The following is a 5,000-nucleotide window of genomic DNA, read 5'->3' on the forward strand; positions in this document are numbered from 1 at the left end:
AAATCAGAAAATGCACAGATATGAAATTTGCTCGTCCCTTCTTCTCTGTAACTGGACCAATCCATTTTTTGACCGTATTGTAACCTGTGATGAAAAGTGAATTCTGTACAATAATAAGAAATGTTCTTCACAGTAGTAGGACCAAAATGAAGTATCAAAAATCTTCCTTAAACCTGAGCTCTTCAAAAACAAGGTTATGGTGACTGTTTGGTGGTGTACTGCTGGACTTATCCTCTATAACTTCTTAAAACCCGGAAAAAACCATAACTGCAGAAACATATTGCCATGAAATTGCCAAAATGAATGAAAAACAGCTACTCCTCCATCCCAGACTATCACTTTTTTCAAGCACCTTGATGGTTTCTTGTGAAAGGAGTTCAAAAATCAAAGTGCCTTCAAAGAATTCATCAGCTCCAGAACTCCAGATTTTTATGTTACTGGAATAAACAAACTTGTCACTTATTGGCAAATATGTATTGATTGTCATGATACTTATTTTGATGAATAAAATTTCTGCATTGTTGAAATATATGTATGTGTTTTAAATTTTATATTAGTTTTGATTGCATCGTCATTTCTTTCCCATTTCTAACAAAACTGTCCGATGAATGGGAACGTGAAACTCCAAGTAACAGTCTTTTGTTATATTTCTGCTGCTTTTAAATAAAGTATATATATATATAATATATATATATATATATATATATATATATATAATATATATATATATATATATATACATACATATGCGTGTGTGTGTGTGTGTATATATATATATATATATATATATATATATATATATATATATATATATATATATATATATATATATAATATGAGGTAACAAACTGAGGAAAAGAAATCCTTGATAGGAATGTGTTAAACATCCAATTCACTGGTGCTGCTGTTGGATACCATATAAATATTAGTATAATTCAAGAATAAATATAAATTGAATATAGAGATATTCTATTGACAATCCAATATTTTATTTATATTGCAATATTACATTAAATACTATGAATATAATATATAAAATAACATCATATAATATAAATAATTATAAAAACTGTAAATGGCCCAAGAAAGTGTTTTGACTTAGGTATATTTTTTCTGATTTACATAATCACAGTTTCCTTATATATAAGTCACTTCAGGGTCCTTGGTTCAGAAAGATGACATTCCGTGTGAAAGAATGGCTGGATTGTAAAAATTCAAATGTCTGTGTTATGAGCGTGAGCATTAACTATTCAATCTTACATCAATTACAATTAAAAAACAACAAATACACTTTAACGGACGATACAATCAAGTAAGTGCAATCAACAACCATCAAAATTCACTTAATTATATCTCAAACATATCTGAAACCCTTTGATGTCCAAGATAGGATCTTGTCATCACAAAATACAATAATAATATATGTGTATATGTAAATGAATATAATTAAGTATCTAAGTCTTCTCTTAGGTGTAACTACAGCAAAAAATATACAAACAATTACATCTTCAATACAACTATTTTATCTATTGACATATATGTATATATATATAAAACATATGTACATATTTATAATAGATATATGTATATATACAATATATATATATTCTTTTACTTGTTTCAGTCATTTGACTGCAGCCAAGCTGGTGCACTACCTTCAGTCATGCAAATCGACCCCAGGACTTATTTTTTGTAAGCCTAGTACTTATTCTATCGCTTTCTTTTGGCGAATTGCTAAGTTACAGGGACATAAACACACTCGCATTGGTTGTCAAGCGATGTTGGGGTGACAAACACAGAAACATATACATACATGCACACACACACACACATATACAATAGGCTTTCAGTTTCTCTCTACCAAATCCACTCACAAGGCTTTGGTCAGTCCGAGACTATAATAGAAGACACTTGCCCAAGGAGTGAACCCGGAACCATGTGCTTGTTAAGCAAGCTACCTACCACACAACCATTACTGTACCTATGGGCCACTATGTGTGTGTGTATATATATATATATGTGTGTGTGTGTGTGTGTGTGTGTGTGTGTGTATGTATATATAATATATATATATATATATATATATATATATATATATATATGTATATATATATATGTATATATAATATATATATATATGTATATATAATATATATATATATGTATATATAATATATATATATATATGTATATATAATATATATATATATATGTATATAATATATATATATGTATGTATATATAATATATATATGTATCTATGTATGTATATATAATATATACATGTATATATATGTATGTATATAATATATATATATATATTATATATACTTACATATATATACATGTATATATTATATATACATACATATATATATGTATATATTATATATACATACATAGATACATATATATATTATATATGCATACATATATCATCATCATCATCATCATCATCGTTTAACGTCCGCTTTCCATGCTAGCATGGGTTGGACGATTTGACTGAGGACTGGTGAAACCGGATGGCAACACCAGGCTCCAGTCTGATTTGGCAGAGTTTCTACAGCTGGATGCCCTTCCTAACGCCAACCACTCAGAGAGTGTAGTGGGTGCTTTTACGTGTCACCCGCACGAAAACGGCCACGCTCGAAATGGTGTCTTTTATGTGCCACCCGCACAAGCCAGTCCAGGGGCACTGGCAACGATCTCGCTCGAAAATCCTACAGGAGCCAGTCAGGCGGTACTGGCAACGGCCACGCTCAAAATGGTGCATCTCATGTGCCACCCGCACAAGAACCAGTCCAGGGGCACTGGCAACGATCTTACTTGGCTTGCCGGGTCTTCTCACGCACAGCCCATTTCCAAAGGTCTCGGTCCGTAGTCATCGCCTCGGTGAGGCCCAATGTACGAAGGTCTTGCCTCACCACCTCAGCCCAGGTCTTCCTGGGCCTACCTCTTCCACGGGTTCCCTCAACTGTTAGGGTGTGGCACTTTTTCACGCAGCTATCCTCCTCCATTCTCACCACATGTCCATACCAGCGCAATCGTCTCTCTTGCACGCCACAACTGATGCTTCTAATGTTCAGCTTTTCTCTCAAGATACTTACACTCTGACGGGTATTCACATTGACATTACACATCCAACGGAGCATACTGGCTTCATTCCTTGCGAGCTTACGTATGTCCTCAGCAGTTACAGCCCATGTTTCACTGCCATGTAGCATGGTTGTTCGTACGCATGCGTCATACAGTCTGCCTTTTACTCTGAGTGAGAGTCCCTTTGTCGCCAGCAGGGGTAAGAGCTCTCTAAACTTTGCCCAGGCTATTCTTATTCTAGCAGCTACACTTTCAGCGCACCCACCCCCACTACTAACTTGGTCGCCCAGATAGCGGAAGCTATCGACTACCTCTAGTTTTTCACCCTGGAATGAGATAGAAGTTGTTTCCTGTTTGTTTGCAGTCTTTATTGCACCTGAACATCTGCCACAAACAAAAACTAACTTGCTAGTTAACCTGCCTTTGATGTTGCTGCACCTCTTATGTGTCCATAGCTTGCACCGGGTACATCTTATAGAGTTACTACCTACTCCTTTTCTACATACTGAGCAGGGCCATCTACCTGAGGGGGTTTGTGTTTTATCTACCTTCCTACTTATTAGGATTTTGGTTTTAGCTAGGTTGACTCTAAGGCCCTTCAATTCTAGACCTTGCTTCCACACCTGAAACTTCTCCTCTAGTTCTGATAGTGACTCCGCAATTAGGGCAAGGTCATCAGCATAGAGGAGCTCCCAGGGGCAACCTGTCTTGAACTCCTCTGTGATTGCCTGGAGGACTATGGTAAATAATAGGGGGCTGAGGACGGAACCTTGGTGGACCCCTACCTCTACCCGGAATTCATTGCTGTACTCATTTCCAACCCTCACCTTACTGGCAGCATCTCTGTACATGGCTCGCACAGCTCTCACTAACCATTCTTCTATCCCAAGTTTCCTCATTGACCACCAGATAAGGGATCGGGGGACCCTGTCAAAGGCTTTCTCCATGTCAACGAAAGCCAGGTACAGAGGTTTATCCTTAGCTAGGTATTTCTCCTGCAACTGTCTCACTAGAAATAAGGCATCAGTAGTGCTTTTACCTGGCACGAACCCAAACTGCATCTCATCTAAATTGATTCGCTCCCTAATTAGTTGAGCTATGACCCTCTCTGTAACTTTCATAACCTGATCTAACAGCTTGATGCCTCTGTAATTATTTGTATCTAAAGCGTCCCCTTTACCTTTGTAGCAGTTGACTATGATGCTGCTACACCAGTCATAGGGTATGACTCCTTCGTGTATCACCTGGTTCGTAATACGGGTGACTAGGCTATAGCCAACACTGCCAGATATTTTGAGCATCTCTGCAGTGATTCCTGATGGGCCGGGGGCTTTCCCGGTCTTCATACTCTTAATTGCTTTATCTACCCCGGTACTATCAACTCGGATAGCTGGTCCCTCTATTGGGTCGACATAAGGCAGGCTCTCTTTCTCCCATTCATTCTCTTTATTAAGCAATCTATCGTAGTGGCATCTCCAGACCTCTTTCTTTGCATCCTCATTTAATGCAAGCGTACCATCATCCATGCGAACACATTTCTCTCCTACAACATCACTATTCTCTCTCCTACACTGTCTTGCAACACGAAATACCTCGAGTCTTTGGTCCTCACGGCGCAGAACATTGGCAAATCTTTCCTTATCTGCTTCCCCTCTGGCTAAATAAACCTGTCGCCTAGCCTCCCTTCTGGCACATTGGTACAATTCCCTGCTACCACCGTTCTTCCAGTCCTTCCAAGCCTGTTTCTTTTGTCTAATAGCCCTGTCTACCTCCTTGTTCCACCACCACGTTACTCTGGGTTGGGAGGGGACCTTACACCACCCACAAATCTGGTCGGTGGCTTTCAACAGGTTGTCCCGCAGAAATCTCCAATTGCCTTCCACGTTGTATGATGCTATATCCCC

General features: G+C 38.0%; 1 protein-coding gene across 1 annotated transcript in view; it reads left to right on the forward strand.

Annotated features, from left to right (window-relative positions):
- The window catches only part of LOC106876150 (putative transcription factor p65 homolog), a 61,088-nt gene that overhangs the window by 26,120 nt on the left and 29,968 nt on the right, over positions 1-5,000 (forward strand). The window lies entirely within an intron of this gene.

The sequence above is a fragment of the Octopus bimaculoides genome, chromosome 11 (assembly GCF_046866305.1).
Source record: "Octopus bimaculoides isolate indiv1 chromosome 11, ASM4686630v1, whole genome shotgun sequence".
Taxonomy (NCBI): domain Eukaryota; kingdom Metazoa; phylum Mollusca; class Cephalopoda; order Octopoda; family Octopodidae; genus Octopus; species Octopus bimaculoides.